Consider the following 17,287-nt stretch of genomic DNA (forward strand, 5'->3'; position numbering starts at 1 on the left):
CTCACCCTTGCCTTCAGTGTGGAAAGAGTTTTGGTCAAATGAGCAACCTAAAGAGGCATCAGAGAATACACACAGGAGAGAAGCCATACCAATGCTCGCACTGTGAGAAGAGTTTCAGGGATGTGGGGAACCTAAAGACACATCAGAGAATACACACAGGAGAGAGGCCATATCACTGCTCCCATTGTGGGAAGAGTTTCACTATGGCAGGAGACCTAAAGACACACCAGAGAATACACACTGGAGAGAGACCATACCACTGCTCCCACTGTGGGAAAAGTTTCAATCAGGCAGGAGCCTTACAGAAACATCAGAGAATACACACTGGAGAGAGACCATACCACTGCTCCCAGTGTGGGAAGAGTTTCATTCAGGCAGGAGCCTTACAGAATCACCAGAGAGGCCGCACCAATGCTCCCAGTGTGGGCAGAGTTTCAACAGAGCAGGAGCCTTACAGATACATCAGAGAATACACACAGGAGAGAGGCCATACCACTGCTCCCAGTGTGAGAAGAGTTTCATTCAGGCAGGAGCCTTGCAGAATCACCAGAGAATACACACAGGAGAGAGGCTGCACCACTGCTCCCAGTGTGGGAAGAGTTTCAGTCATGCAGGAGACCTAACGACACACCAGAGAATACACACAGGAGAGAAGCCATACCACTGTTCCCAGTGTGGGAAGAGATTCAGCCAGGCAGGAGCACTAAAGAAACATCAGAGAACACATACACAGGAGAGAGTCCATACTGGTGCTCCCAATGTGGGAAGTGTTTCAGTCACTCTTTCACCCTGAAGACACATCAGAGCATACACAAATGAGTTCAAACGACTGTTCCCAGTTTGGGAGGAGTTTCAAGGAGGCAGGAGCCCTAGAGGACGAGGAGGACTGGTTGGCTACGCCACGCCACGTCACGTATATTTGCTTGTAACGACAGAAGACTCTGTTGTGTTTGTATCTATTCTGGATACTGAGGCCTGTCAGTCTGTCTTCCCTCTACCTTCAGGCTCCCTCCCTGGTGGTGGGCTGGAGAGAATGAGTGCGGTAAATAAGGTTGTGTTTGTACAGAGCAGAGTGGAGCAGGGAGAGGGTGGTATCATTGTAATCCGGCCTGTGTGTTTTATGAAGGTGTGAAACTAGAGCCACGCAGACATGCAACCTACACTTAGCAGCAGAGGCAGCAGCTCCCAATTGGATGGACCTTTGCAGAGTTCAGGGTTTGGGTCTATTTGGTTTTAATTTCAGGGGGTGATTTTAATTCCTAATTAAATATTTGAAAAAAAAATGTTTGTTGTTTTGTTGTCCTTAAAGGGTCATATATAGCCCTCAGGGAGTGTTCATTCATCTCGCACATACATTATCTACAGTGACTCGTTTACTTGTAAGGTGTCATATTGTGGCTGTTTAACACTGACAAGCGAATCACATTAACACAATGCCATTTCTGAGCCAGGTCAAGCAATGCCAGGAAGATGCAACTGAGAGTTTATGGTAAATGCTAAATGGGATGCTTGGGACGGCCCGACTGAAGTTGAAATTTAAACGTTTAAGGGTTAGGGTTATGTAACTGTTAGGGTTTAGGATTCCATTTAGAGTCTACTAAAAGTTCGGCAGCAAGCTCACTGATGATTGGTTCATCATAATGAACTACCATTTTAGCTGCAATGTGTTAATCTGTGCAGCAGGGGGCAGAGAAGATGATCTTTTCATGAACAGCACTACCAATAGGGGGCCTTTCCTCACTTCACATTCAGCCATATAAATCTATATATAAATAGCTATTGGGTTAAATATTGAAAGTAAAAACTAAATAAAGTCAAGCTAAGGCACAGATGTATCCCTTTGTCACTCTCTTCATACTCCTCAGTATCAACATGCTTCTGCTGGCCCTCCTGTCCTTTTCCCATGTCCTCCTCTGTGTGTGACTGTTCCTAACTCACCACCAGAACTGGGTCAAATAGTATTTGAGCATTTGCTTGAGCCTGCCTGGAGGGCTAGGTGGGCGGGGTTTGCACTTTTGAGACTCTACCATTGGTTGAATTGCAACAGGCAAACACAATCAAGCGCAGCTATGTATTTGAAATTATTTCCAATAAGATCTGAACCCAGGTCTGCTCAGCACTGACAGTGTGGTATGTGATGTGACAAGCGTTAGATGGTTAACAAGTTGCAAGTGTTACTTACAATGTTGCAAGCACTGTCTATAGTAGACTACAATATAAAACATTTATTGTACTAAACTGTACAATTAACTGGGTTCTGAACATCAACCATCTGATTTGACCTGATTTTCTATCATTCAGCATTCCCTGAGCTAGTTAAATATTTACAATGTCACCGCAGCGGAGATACCAACACAGCCCTGTGGATGGGATTAGAGCCAGCAGAAATCCCTGACATCTCCATGTTCTCAAAATCAGTGGATTTGGTTACGAGGAACTGTGCTGAGTCGACATATTAAGACACCCAACAGTTTTTCTGTATATCCCAATGTGTGCAGATAAAAATGTCTTGTTATTTTTTCTTTCTTTTGCAATTAATATATTATGATTACTGTATCAATATCAATGAAACAACTGTCAATATATAACAATATATCGATATCAACGTTTTGATAGACATGTTTTTTTCGATCTTTTAATTTGAAGTTTTTTTAAAACCGGAAGTTCCCATAAATCTGCTTGAACTTTCTCTGATCGTGATGAAGTTGACCAGGTTGATCATAACAATTTTATAAACGTCGATGGTCGGTGAATATTGCATGAGCGCAGGTAAGGAAAACATGGTCCGTATGTCTAATGCAGGCAGATGTTTCATTCCTCAAATGTCAATGGCTCGGCCAGTATGTCCTGCAGTTTTATCTGGATGAAATGAACCGCGTGGCCAGTATGTCCTGCAGTTTTATCTGGATGAAATGAACCGCGTGGCCAGTATGTCCGGCCAGTATGTTCGGCCAGTATGTCCTGCAGTTTTATCTGGATGAAATGAACCGCGTGGCCAGTATGTCCGGCCAGTATGTCCTGCAGTTTTATCTGGATGAAATGAACCGCGTGGCCAGTATGTTCGGCCAGTATGTTCGGCCAGTATGTCCTGCAGTTTTATCTGGATGAAATGAACCGCGTGGAACAGTCCGTATTATGATCGACGATTTCTGAGACATCAGACAACATCTTAACTGTAAAACATGATATATTTGGGTATTTAACAATAACGTAATGATTTTGATTTCACGTTACGCTTCCTGTTTTCTTCCCGATATCCAGGTCAGTTGCCCATTGTCAATACAACTGTTCGGTCATTCCGACAATATAGATCGAAATATATAAATATATATACAATAAAATGAACAGACTTCAAATATGTGTTGCCCATAACATGTTTGATTAGCTTTCATTTACGTTAAATAGTACCCGAAAACCACCTTTACAACCTAGCGGTGGAGGAGGTTGGAGTAAAGCAGTCTCGTTGAAATGAATGGAAAACATTGATACTATTTATCAAGCTGTTATCGTCTCCTATCCGATGTATCTTCTTCAAGAGCATTTGTTCCCATATGGCCATGTAAAGTTAGTCATGAGCTCTTATTAGTCAATATAAGCAACTATGTACTATTATTTAGTTAAGGAACAAATGATGTTTATTACTTTTACCCATACTGTAATAGCTGAAACCTGCTCAAACTAAGCTTTTAATGACAGATAATCTCATAAAATTGTGACCATTTTTTATCAACAGTCATGCTTTACCGCTATATATATATTTATAAATAAAAAACTAACCTACTGCACATATATAGGCTATAGCGGTAAAGCATGATTGTTGGGAGAGGGATGCAGTTGTGATGTTGCCAGCAGGAAACGCTTTTGCGTCCAGATTGCAATATGAACTTCAAGTACGATGGCAGAGGTACGTGTCTACACGATCCTGCATGAACATTGGAATATTTTGCATACAGCTTGAAAGTATGCCCATCTTGGACCCTTAAAACTTCTCCAAAACAACCTGTTGACCACTTCTGATGATTTGGTTAAACTAACCCCCATGGTAGTCACTAAATCCTTGTAAACTTCCCTAGCAGCATCTGAGTATCTACCACGTTCAAAAGTTATCTCTGTCAAACTCGTCTCTCTCCTCCCAGAGACTCCTTCACACACACACACACACACACACGCACGCACATGCCTGTGCACAAACATATAGCTACTCTTATGTGCCTTTATTCATGCCTTGTTCATGGCTCATAAAATAACCTTTGTCGTAGTTTATCGACGAAATGTCTGACACTCCAAGCTTGCTATTGAACAGAAGTAGCAAGCTAGATAGTGTTTTGTCAAAAATTATTGCAGTTTGCCATCAGACAGTAGTACAAAAATACTCCGCTCCGCCTAACACGGTTGCAGCCTGGCTAGCTCTCCCTCTCGTTCACACTCCCACGTCTGATACATTATTTCTAAAATAAAAAAAGCCCCAAACGGGATATGTTAGCGGTTTTCAGTTTGTTGTCGATGAGACTTTGGCGAAGACAATCATATAATATTGGGTTCATTCGTTTTTGATTCCGGAGCTGTGTGAATCGTTAATCGTTAATCGTTTATCGTTAATCCTAACGATAAAACAAGGGTTGGCACTTATTTGAGTGATGGTTTGAAAAACCAATAGAAAGTGTGGTTGGGGACAATTGATTTAAATAAGTATTTAGTATTTGTAAATGCTTAAACAAATTTAACGTGGGCGCTTTTTTTTTTATTCATTTTTTTATTTACATACATTTGCACCGATCGGAAGAAGGCTACGACTACTAAGGCTACTATCTCAGAGAACACGCCTGTGTTCTCTGAGCTCCAATAAACTCCAGCTAGCTCCATTATGACTTTCAGTTTCGCTTATCGCTGTTTTCGTGGCTTCAAAATAAAAGTGCTTCAAAATAATTTAAAGATTTCAATACATCTCTGGTGCCACTCTACTCCTCAACACTTCCAGAATGTGAGTTGCGAGGTGAGTTTTGAATTGAAAATGTTGCTGGCTGTTTACTGCGACCATACATCTCAAACATCTTTGTGCTCCCAAGTAGAGTGGTACCAGAGATGTAGAACAGATGTAGAACAGTTGTCTCCTTCTAACCAACTTCTTGCTGATGGTCTTGTAGCCCATTCCAGCCTTGTGCAGGTCTACAACTCTTACCCTGATGTCCTTTGAATGTTCTTTAGTCTTGCCCATGGTGGTGGAGAGGTTGGAATGGAAGAGATTGATTCTATTGACAGGTGTCTTTTATACCCATAACAAGCAGAGATTAGGAGTACTTTTCCTAAAGTGACAGGACTAATCTGTGTGCCTCATGGGCATATAACCGGTCTGTATGAGCCAGAATTCTTGCTGGTTTGTAGGGGATCAAATACTTATTTCCTTCGATCGAATGCAAATGAATTTATAACTTTATATAATGTGTTTTTTCTGGACTTCTTTGTTGATATTCTGTGTCTATTTGTTAAAATAAAAGTACCATAAAAATTATAGACCACTCATTTCTTTGTAATCGGGCAAACTAACAAAATCAGCAGGGGATCAAATAATTATTTCCCCCACTGTATATACGTTCTCTGGTGTGCTGACAACAAAACAGTGCTTTTCCGCCCCGAATTTGCACATGCTTTGCGCTTGTTTACATGAAATACATCTCCTTAGAGTGGTATTTTAAAAGAGTGGTGCCAATGGAATTACTGGAGGCTTCAAATAGTTCCACAAAATCCATCCAGATTTACTCAATACATGGCCACTCTCAAGTAAAACAATAAAACTACCCCCATTTGGAAAATCTCACTCTTGAATTGGTTTAACCATGCAAGTTAAATTTACAGTATCTATACAGTTTGAAAATGATTAGGTAAGCTAGTAATATTTCTCAGACTGGCTCCGCGGGCAAACAAACAGTTGACTGGCAACTTGCTCCATAGGTTTGCGTGAAGGAACTATTTGAGTCTCCATAAGTGTTAGTCAAAATAAACAAATATTTGATGTATAGTCTATATTTTATTTTATTGTATTCCCATAACAATTCATTATGTCCTATATGTTTTAATACCCTTGTCCACAGGCTAGCATAGCTAGCAGAATAGCGAGTTAAGAGTCTGATTAGGTTTTTTGGTACAGTTTGTGAAATTTACCCGTGACTGTTTGTGCTTCATTTGTTTACACTACAGATCCACCTCACAGCCCAGCTACTATTTCTGAACCCGTCCACAGAGTTGTTGCTGTGGTTCTTCAGTCCAGAAAACCACACCCTGGGGTCCAGAGATGGTGGCAGTGAAGCTGGAATACTGCAGTCAAACACTGGAACTCAATGTGGTAGTGAAAGAGGAGGAAAGAGGAAAGGAAGTGAAGGAGAAAGATGTGATGGTGAAAGAGAAGGAGGAGGAGGAAGAGAGGAGGAAGAGAAGGAAGATGTGATGGTGAAAGAAGAGGGAAGAGGATATGAAGTGGTGGAGGAAGATATGAAAGAGGAGGAAGGAGAAGACGCAGAAGAAAAGAAGGATGTGATGAGGAAGCGGAGGATAAAGATGTGATAATGAAAGAAGAGCAAGGAGAAGATGAAGTGGAGGAGAAAGAAGGTGAGGTTATGTACAGTACCTTCGGAAAGTATTCAGACCCCTTCACTTTTTCCACATTTTGTTGTGTTATAGACTAAATTTAAAATGGATTAAATTAAAATAATTTGCCATCAATCCACACACAATACCCCAGAATGACAAAGCGAAAACAGATTTTTAGAAATGTATTAAAATCGCAGAAATACCTCATGTACATAAGTATTCAGACCCTTTGCAAAACCTAGACATCCACCACAGGAGATTTATAAAAATCTTCAAAGTTGAATGGTGGGGAGGAAAAAGCATGGGACATCCTCTCAGTCACTCTACAAAATTGGTCTATAACCAAGTGGCCAAAAATAATCCCTGAATGGAAATCTTAATATATAATATATCTTAATAATCTAATATATTTTAACAATCTCATATCCATAATTGTGTTTGCAACGATGAATTCAAGTGATAGCAAAGAAAGTGGCTGGAACTGTGTTTATTTCGTTTTACTACAAAGCAATAAGTTTGGTGCAAATCTAGCACATGCAATGTAGTTTCCGCACCGTCTCTCGTGTGAAGAATAGTGGTAGCTGCATCAAGTTATGGGTATGTTTGTTACCGGTAGGGATTGGGGAGTTTGTCAGGATCAAGAGAAAATTATGAAATTTGCTGGGTTGGTAGTGACAGCTTAATCCACACAGTGTGTAATTGATTCCTATGCAAATCAGTGAGTCCCTATAAAAACATTAAGATCAAGATCAAGATATTAATTCCAAAATTACATATTATCCTTGCATTAAGATGGACTCAATTCAACTTATTGAGTGATTTGTTGATGACATTTTTGCATTTTAGCTGATTTTAAGAGTGTCAGAGCAAAGGGTCTGAATACTTATGTACATGAGGTACTGTATTTTAATAAATTTACTGAAATTTCAAAAACTGTGTTTTCGTTTTGTCATTCTGGGGTATTGTGTGTGGATTGATGGCAAATTCTTTTAATTTAATCAATTTTAAATTGAGTCTATAACACAACAAAATGTGGAAAAAGTGAAGGGGTCTGAATACTTTCTGAAGGCACTGTATTTGTATATTTATTTTTGTTTTTCCTATGATTTCTCCACAGGAGTTGTTCATTCATTCAAACAAAATTGATCATGAAAATACAACTGTTGAGCAACGGAGTCTTAGGTAGGCCTATAATACATATGCCTTAACACAATCATTAATCATGGAACATTGATTAGGCGGTAGCGGGGGTTGGAGGGGCGTGCACACATGCTGACATAGCCCCCCTACTGGTTTGGGTGAATGTCAATTTAGATGAGACTTGAATTCATATTACACTATGTATTTACAGCATATATTTACTGCCGTTAAAGACACATGGTGTGATGCTGAATAGACTCAACATGTAGAGCCATGGCTAAAGCCTTGGAAGATCTCCTCTCCTCCTCTCTCCTCTACTCCTCCTCTTTCCTCCCCTTCTGCCCTCTTCCTCCACTTTCCTCTCTCCCTTGCTGCACTCGCCTTTGCCGTACCTTTCTAGTAAAGTAAACACACTTGATAAAGAAATCAGTAGGATCGTTTTCTCAAGTATTTTATTAGGGACATTACAATGCCTTAGCAACTCGCCAACTTACCACTACATATTTTAGATGGCATCATTTCTTTGTACGCCTTCAAAATTACAGGGGCATTTTCAAGAGCCCAGAGCCTTCTCCCTACCTGACTATTCTTCGCTTCTTCATCATCAGGGGCAATCTTTCTCTTCTGTAAAAAATACTTTTACAAACTCATCTGAAAGTTAAATGAAGCAGATTTTATTTGACTAATGTTAGCTAGACCCAGCTTGTATCATCATTTAAACTGATTGCTAAATATTACCTTGAGGAACTGTGTGATCTAGCATAGTCACATTGAAAATAACTGTCATCTAGCTATTCAACAACATAGTCGCCAATAAATGGTAAAGGGGAAGTTTTGTGGAAAAAAGTGTGTAGCTTAGTGCTAGCTAGCTATCTCTCTACATTATTGTCGCTGTTCAAACCTGGTCTTGTCCCACTATCACTCAACTGTGTCTGCATTTGCGCTCTCACCTATAGTCTACTAGCAACGTGAGTGGTTGACACTCCGTCAGAGTGCAGAGAGACTATATGTTGTTGCGTACCTCCATTTTTAAGTTTTTATTCTAGAAGTCCCACAGCAGCGGGGGTAAATATCTTGCAGTGAGGGGCCAGTGGAAACACTGGATGAGGTACTCATTTGCATTTGTTGTAATATCAACACACTCTGACAACCTCAAGTTCCCACAGTTTCTGCAGACCCCAGATGTGTTACTTCTGACACTGGTGAGCCTGTGGAAGCACTACTTGTTCTCATCTTTTCTAATCCTGTATATGTTCCTATTCTTACAGGAGAGAGCTCCAACCAAGGCTTAGACAGCGAGCCCAGCTCCACCGCATCAGGAAACCATAAACAACACAGGCAGAGGAGCTTAAGACAGAAGAATCACCAGTGCATGGACTACTTCAGTAGTTTCTATGAGCAAGAGGATTTGACTCACAGAGGAGAGGAGACTCACCCTTGCCTTCAGTGTGGAAAGAGTTTTGGTCATATGAGTAACCTAAAGAGGCATCAGAGAATACACACAGGAGAGAAGCCATACCAATGCTCGCACTGTGAGAAGAGTTTCAGGGATGTGGGGCACCTAAAGACACATCAGAGAATACACACAGGAGAGAGGCCATATCACTGCTCCCATTGTGGGAAGAGTTTCAATCGAGCAGGATCCTTACAAAAACATCAGAGAATACACACAGGAGAGAGGCCACACCACTGCTCCCAGTGCGGGAAGAGTTTCAGTCATCCAGGAGACCTAAAAGTGCATCAGAGAATACACACAGGAGAGAGGCCATATCACTGCTCCCATTGTGGGAAGAGTTTCACTATGGCAGGAGGCCTAAAGACACACCAGAGAATACACACTGGAGAGAGACCATACCACTGCTCCCACTGTGGGAAAAGTTTCAGTCGGGCAGGAGACCTAAAGACACACCAGAGAATACACACTGGAGAGAGACCATACCACTGCTCCCACTGTGGGAAAAGTTTCAATGAGGCAGGAGCCTTGCAAACACACCAGAGAATACACACAGGAGAGAAGCCATACCACTGCTCCCAGTGTGGGAAGAGTTTCAACAAGGCAGGAGCCTTGCAAACACACCAGAGAATACACACAGGAGAGAAGCCATACCACTGCTCCCAGTGTGGGAAGACTTTCAATCACTCTAGCAACCTAAAGACACACCAGAGAATACACACAGGAGAGAAGCCATACCACTGCTCCCAGTGTGGGAAGAGTTTCAACAAGGCAGGAGCCTTGCAAACACACCAGAGAATACACACAGGAGAGAAGCTATCACTGCTCCCAGTGTGGGAAGACTTTCAATCGCTCTAGCAACCTAAAGACACACCAGAGAATACACATACAAGTGCATACAACTGCTTCACCCTAATCCTTCACCTAACCTCCACCCCACTGAAGTTGACAATGGTTTATTAGCATCTAATAGTTTGGTAGCAAGTCCACTGATGATTGGTTTGTGATAACCAACTTACATTTTAGCTGCAATGTGTTCACCTGTACAGCAGGGGGCAGAGAAGATTCTCTGTTCACTTACAGTACTACCAATAGGGGGCATTTCCTCACTTCACTTTACTTTCAGCTGTAGAAATATATATAAATAGCTCTTTGCACAGGTTTACATTTTGGGCAAATATTGCAAAACAAAAACAAGATAAAATCAAGCTCAGGCACAGATCTCTGTCACTCTCTTCATACTCCTCAGTAGCAGACATGCTTCTGCTGGCCTTCTAGTCCCTTTCCCAAGTCTTCCACCGTTCTCCTGAACGCAATGGAACTAGAGGTTGTTGCTACACACATGGCTTTGCATCCATATCATATCAGAAATGTATCTACTCTGTTCCTTGGGTGTTTAGAACAAATCCTCTCATATAAGATGAATAGTTCCTGTACCTCTTTCATCCCAAGTCAAACACTGACAGTATGTACATTTGCTTGTAAGGACAGAATACTCTATTGTGTATCTATTCTGGATACTGAGGCCTGTCAGTCTGTCTTGGTCTACTCATCTACCTCAGATACTCCAGACAGCCAACAGAATGAACCACTGTACTCTCTACCTTCAGACTCCCTCCCTGGCGATGGGGTATGACTGCTTTAATTAAAGTTGTGTTTTTAAAGATCAGAGCAGAGAGAGGATAGTATCATGACGTAAGGTGTGTCTGTCTGTCTGTAGGCTACTGAGAATGTAAACCGGCATGTGTGTTTTATGAAGTTATGAAACTGGAGCCACGCAGACATGCAACCTGCCCAAGATTTACAGCATACCACCTCATCTGTGACACAGGGGGTGCTATGATTTGGCCATGTATAGCTACCACAAGAACTGGCTAACTTGTCTTAATTGATGACGTTACTGCTGACAGCAGCAGCAGAATGTATTCTGAAGTGTACAGAAACATATTGTCTGCTTGAGTACAACCAAATGCCTCCAAATTCATTGCATGGTGCTATATCATACAGTAAGACAATGACCCCAAACATACTGCCATTGCAACTAGGGAGTTTTTCAGGGCCACAAAATGGAAAGTTCTTGACTGGCTAAATCAATCGTCAGATTTAAATCCAATTGAACATTCATTTCATTTCTTTATAAGATTTTAGGTAAAAAAGACCTCAAAACAAACAACAGCTGAAGATGGCTGTAGGCCTGGCAGAGCATAACCAGAGAATATACTCAGCATCTTGTGTGGTCAATGGGTCGCAGACTTCATGCAGTTATTGCATGCAATGGATTGTCAACCAAATACTAAACATGAGTACTTTATTTGGACATTATATGATTTCATCCAATACTTTTGAAAACATGTTGTACTTTCTAAATTGTTTGATTTCAAATCCAAACTGTTGGGAGTATAGAGCTAAAAGAAGGCAAAATGCCTCCTCTTTCCAATACTTATGGAGGGCACTGTATCTGGCCAACGTTACGCCCTGCAAGTGTTGTTTGGAGTTTCCAACCTCAAATCACTTGAATGCTTTGAACTTGTAGGTCTGAGATCACAGGTGAATTTTGAGTTTTTGAGTTGGTCATGAATGCACCATTAGACCCGACAGAAATGTTTTTGCTCAAACTCAGTGGATTAGGTTACTAGGGACTGTGTGAACTGAGTATTTCCCACCCCACTTACACTGAGACACACTCAGTAGTTATTTTTTGGGTGTATAACGCAATGTGTACATGGTAGATAGGAGTAATATCAATTTATTAATTTGATTAAACATTGTGTTTCATTATTTTGTCATTTGCAGTCCATATATGTTGATTACTGAGTCAATATAAGTGAAACAACTTTCCAATATCTATTTGAACGTTTTATTAGACATATTCCTATCTTTTATTTTGAAGTTTTCACAAAACCGGAAGTCCCCTTTCATCTGCTGGCTTCTTCTCTCTCTTCTCCCTGGCCGTGACGAGGTTCGGCAGGTCGAGTGAATTTCGCATGAGCGCAAGTAAGGAAAACATAGCCCGTATTTGCAATGTAGGCAGCTGTTTCATTCGCCTCGAATGTCAATGGCTGCCCGGAATCAGGCTAATATGTGCTGAAGTTTAATCTGGATGAAAAAACCGAGAGGAACTGATATGCTGTGCTTTTTCGTCCTGCATCTGCGCGCGCATCGCGTGTATAATTTTCTGTTTGCAGGAGCCGGATAGCGCAGATACTCCTCGGACAGATCTCCCTTCTCTTCTCCCTGGTCGTGACGAAGTTGAGCATAATAGTTTATAAAGTGAATAAAGATTATAAACGTCGATGGACGGTGAATATTGCATGAGCGCAGGTAAGAGATGCAGACAGCTGTTTCCAATGTCAGTAATGGCTCCTCTAATATTGTAGCTTTAGTGAGCGAATTTCCCTGTCTTCTTAGTGATGTCCCCAGTCGCACTACTGTCCTGGAGCACGATTTGGACGTTGGTGATGCTGCCCCCATCAAGCAGCATGCGTACCGTGTCAACATGTCCAAAAGGTCGATCATGAAACAGGAGGTGGCTTATTTACTGGAGAATAATTTGGCTGTACCCAGCTCCAGTCAGTGGAGTTCTCCTTGTATTTTGATCCCTAAGCCTGATGGTACAGTTAGGTTATGTACTGATTATAGGAAAGTGAACGCTGTCACGGTGCCAGACTCTTTTCCTTTGCCCCAGTTAGACGACTGCATAGATACTATTGGTTCAGCTAGATTTGTCAGCAAGTTAGACTTGCTTAAAGGCTATTGGCAAGTTCCACTAACTCCTCATGCTTCGGAGATTTCTGGTTTTGTCACCCCTGACAGTTTCTTGCAATATACTGTTATGGCGTTTGGAATGCGCAATGCACCTGTTACGTTCCAGCGCCTGATAAATATTGTACTGGCCGGTGTTCTGAATTGTACCGCTTACTTGGATGATTTAGTTGTCTACTCTGCCACCTGGTCTGAACATCTGAGTTCTTTGAGAGTTGTGTTTGAGTGTTTGGCCAAGAGGTAATTGACCTTGAACCTCACCATGTGTGAGTTTGGGAAAGCTATGGTCATATATCTTGGTAGGCAGATGAGGCGAGGTAAAGTCTGTACTCTTACTGCCAAGGTCTCAGCTATCACAGCTTGGTGCTGGTGCTGTCTTGCTGCAGGAAGATGCAGATGGTATTGATCACCCAGTCTTTTCTGCAAGTTTAAAGACTGTCAGTCTCGGTACTCCACCATTGAACAGGAGACTCTTGCTTTGTTGCTCGCCCTACAATTCTTTGAGGTTCATGTTGGTTCTAACGTTCTCCCTGTCGTTGTGTATACAGACCACAATCCTTTAGTTTGTTTTTTTAAATAGGATGCACAACCACTGGCTCATGTGGTGGGCCTTAATGGTACAGAGTTATAATTTAGTGGTCAAGCACAAGAAGGGTTCTGAGAATGTTCTGGCTGATGCGCTTTCTCGCGCAACGTTTTGTTTTTGTTTCATTGTACAACATTTGTTTTGTTGAGAGAAAAAAAAATGACCATGACATGTATATTTAGTTTGTACTATTCCTTTTGCATCGCAATCCCTACAGGTTTGCTCTTTATGGGTGGGAGTGTTACGCCACACCTGTAGTTAGCCCCAGGGTAGGCAGGTAAGACGCCCATGGGCTTACACCTCCATCACGCAGGTTTGGTTTTGTCTATATACATAGGCGCCACCTCTTGTATTTTGGGTTTAGGGTAGGCGGGCAAGACAGTTAGTCAGATAGCAGACTTTGTAATTAGAACAGGTAGGATTAGAATTATAGCTTGGGTGTTATTTTTATTTTCATTTATTTGGCGCCATCTGGCGTCCTCCCCTTAGTCCCCCCGTGTTGTTTGTTATTTTTATTGTAAATAAATCTTTCTTGTTTTTGGCATTTTATAAAGTTGTCCTAGTAGTTTGTGTTGCACTACCACAGCACCAGCGGTTCCCAGCACACAGTGCTTTCCTGCACTGAATCTGTGTGCATTGCTTTTGTTTACATGAAAGTGGCATCAATGAAATTACCGGTGTAAGGATATATCCAACTCGGGTTGCACAGATGACTCGGGTAGCGTTCGGGGTGCTCAGATGCTCTGCGCAGATGCTTGGAGCATCTATTGTGCAATAATCCGAATTATGAGTGCATGTCTATTTAATAGATTTTTTGGGGTGTAATTTAGCTGATATGCTTTTGTATCTAGCTAGTTTTGTGCTGTGTAATGTAGCATAATAGTTAATCAACAAGAACCCCATAACTACTGTATGTTGGCTCAATAAGTTCACCAAAACATATCCAGGTTCATACTTTTTATTACAAAATGAACAAAGGTGGGATGGTCGGATAGATGAAAAGGAATGGTTGGATAAAAAGGCGGCAAAATATCAGCTGATCTGAGGAGAAACGGTCTAAAAATGTTTGATTTTACATTAAACATACACATGACATTACAGACACCCCCCCCCCGTATAAGAATGTGTGTTATCTCCAACAGTGAAGGTCCTAGTCACTGCGTCGTTCAGCTCCCATACCTGGACACACCACCACGGAGTGAGTGTCAGTACTATATGTAAGCTATATGTGTTTTTGCTCAGAGTATGTAAAACAGGCATTTTACCTTGGTACATTGTAACAATACTATGTTGTTGCATAGGCTACAGGTGAGATGACAATTAATATCTTGGAACATTTAAAGATGTGAGAACAGGATGAAGAGAATGAGCAAATGAAATAAACAAGTTGAACAGGTACATTATCGTTGGCAGTTCAGTTTGTGAAAATGAAGAAAAAAAGTTACCAAAAATGTTGTTATTTTATGATGTTAGCTTTCCTGAAGGGAAACATCAGGCACCCATGCATTAAGTACGGAGGCTCCACGCTCTACAGGGCTGATGGTGTTCACCTCACTAACAAGGGCAACCGTCTGCCCCTCAAGAGCCTCCGGGAAGGTCTCACTGCCACTGGCACTGTGTAGACGAGCACATACACAAAGGCTCTTATAAGAGCCACTCAGTCGATAAAATATATGGACACCCTACGAGCCAAAAGCATCTGTCACGGTGTGAAAATGTACTCGGGTGATTTCATTTTAACGATTGAGTTGAACAGCACTTATGGCTGCCTAATGTTTAATTGGATAAATACTGTAGTGACTCTCTACATAAAGCTAGCTCGATACAAACGCATACCTAATTTACGATCCATAAATACATTAGCTTAGCTAAATTGCACACACAAAAAAAATGGACCTGAAATAATTAAATACATGTGCACTCACAATTTATTGTGCAATATCAAAACCCGGAAATGATGTGGAAATAGATGCGCCAAGCATCTGATCACACTACCCGAGCATCTGAGTACCCCGAACGCTACCCGAGCCATCTGTGCACCCTGAGTGGAATTTATCCTGACACGTGAAGCTGGTCCCAGATCAAATGATCAAAATTGATTTATGACGCTCAAGTGAAGTGTGATTATATACAAATATTTTATGTATAGCTGATATTTTATTGTATTCCCATAATAATTCATCATATCCTACCTGTTTTTAACACCCCTGTTCACAGGCAAGTAGCATAGCTAGCAGAGTAACAAGTTGTTGAGTCCGATTTGTTTTTTTTTGGTACGGATTGTAAAATTTACCCTTGACTGTTTGTGCTTCATTTGTTTACACTACACAGATCCACCTCACAGTCCAGCTACTATTTCTGAACCCAAGTCCACAGAGTTGTTGCTGTGAAGAAAAGCAGAAAAGCACACCGTGGGGTCCAGAGATGGTGGCGGTGAAGCTGGAGGACTGCAGTCAGACACTGGAACTCAATGTGGCAGTGAAAGAGGAGGAAGGAGGAGAGGAAGTGGAGGAGAAAGACGGTGAGTTCATGTTATGTATTTGGCTAAGGCCAGGCCAAATTCTTTAGTAAGTCAATGGGCACTGGCAGATATTTAGCGGTGTATGCAATCAAACATTTATTTAAAAATGTTCCCATGATTTTCCCCATAGCAGTTGTTCATTCACTCAAAGAAACATTCAAATGTATGTATATCAACTTTTATGAATGATCATAGAATTACAACTTTTGAGCAACGGGGTGGTAGTCAAAGGTAGGCCTATAATAAATATGCTTTAAGTTTATCAGTGAGTTAATCATGTTAATCAGTAAGTTAATCATCAAACATTGATTAGGTACCCATTTGCATTTGTTGTAATATCAACACACTCTGACAACCTCAAGTTCCCACAGTGTCTGCAGACCCCGGAGATGTTGTGTTACTTCTGGCACTGCTGAGTCTATGGAAGCAGTACTTGTTCTCATATTGTTTCTAATCCTGTATATGTTCCTATTCTTACAGGAGAGAGCTCCAACCCAGGCTCAGACAGCGAGCCCAGCTCCACCGCATCAGGAAACCATAAACAACACAGAGAGAGGTGCTCAAGATGGAAGAATCATCACTGCATGGACTGCTTCAGTAGTTTCTATGAGCAAAAGGATTTGAGAAATCACACCTGCAGGTCCCGTCCGTGTTTAGATTGCAGTGAGTTTCATTTGTTCAACTCACTTTAAATCACAACCACAGATTCACGGAGGAGAGAAGACTCACCCTTGCCTTCAGTGTGGAAAGAGTTTTGGTCAAATGAGCAACCTAAAGAGGCATCAGAGAATACACACAGGAGAGAAGCCATACCAATGCTCGCACTGTGAGAAGAGTTTCAGGGATGTGGGGAACCTAAAGACACATCAGAGAATACACACAGGAGAGAGGCCATATCACTGCTCCCATTGTGGGAAGAGTTTCACTATGGCAGGAGACCTAAAGACACACCAGAGAATACACACTGGAGAGAGACCATACCACTGCTCCCACTGTGGGAAAAGTTTCAATCAGGCAGGAGCCTTACAGAAACATCAGAGAATACACACAGGAGAGAGGCCTTACCCCTGCTCCCAGTGTGGGAAGAGTTTCATTCAGGCAGGAGCCTTGCAGAATCACCAGAGAGGCCGCACCAATGCTCCCAGTGTGGGCAGAGTTTCAACAGAGCAGGAGCCTTACAGATACATCAGAGAATACACACAGGAGAGAGGCCATACCACTGCTCCCAGTGTGGGAAGAG

General features: G+C 41.6%; 2 long non-coding RNA genes across 3 annotated transcripts; both read left to right on the forward strand.

Annotated features, from left to right (window-relative positions):
* Nucleotides 1-2,688: 2,688 nt before the first annotated feature.
* On the forward strand, nucleotides 2,689-9,518 carry LOC310824323. The gene is made up of 3 exons (XR_014555025.1): nucleotides 2,689-2,769; nucleotides 6,196-6,603; nucleotides 8,994-9,518. It is a non-coding gene; the product is annotated as an uncharacterized lncRNA (long non-coding RNA).
* A 2,569-nt stretch (nucleotides 9,519-12,087) lies between these two features.
* LOC310824237 lies at nucleotides 12,088-17,006 on the forward strand. 2 transcript variants are annotated; one of them, XR_014555010.1, is made up of 4 exons: nucleotides 12,088-12,172; nucleotides 12,364-12,499; nucleotides 15,858-16,047; nucleotides 16,528-17,006. It is a non-coding gene; the product is annotated as an uncharacterized lncRNA (long non-coding RNA). The 2 variants fall into 2 exon arrangements; XR_014555011.1 differs by lacking the exon at nucleotides 12,088-12,172 and having other exon boundaries at nucleotides 12,181-12,499.
* Nucleotides 17,007-17,287: the final 281 nt, after the last annotated feature.

Source organism: Argentina silus (genome assembly GCF_951799395.1).
Source record: "Argentina silus genome assembly, chromosome: Y".
NCBI lineage: Eukaryota > Metazoa > Chordata > Actinopteri > Argentiniformes > Argentinidae > Argentina > Argentina silus.